The sequence below is a fragment of the Penaeus monodon genome, chromosome 19 (assembly GCF_015228065.2).
Source record: "Penaeus monodon isolate SGIC_2016 chromosome 19, NSTDA_Pmon_1, whole genome shotgun sequence".
NCBI lineage: Eukaryota > Metazoa > Arthropoda > Malacostraca > Decapoda > Penaeidae > Penaeus > Penaeus monodon.
The window spans coordinates 28,333,567-28,333,801 of NC_051404.1; positions in this window are offsets into that span (position 1 = coordinate 28,333,567).

Here is a 235-nt window from a genome sequence, read left to right on the forward strand (position 1 = left end):
CTTTGCCGATTCAAACAACACGCTCTTAGGCTCACCGAATCACCCCCCTTCAGTCCTGCCTCCAACACAGGCTCTCGACCTCACCGGGGAGGGGGGGAGTGGCAGAAAAAAATGTCCGAATTATCCAGCGGTGGCACTCGAAACGTCATGTCAGAGGTCTTTTCCCCCAAAATACCTTGGCAACATTGCTCACAAGACCCTGGGAATGTTCTCTGGCAAATTTTATTTTCCAAGG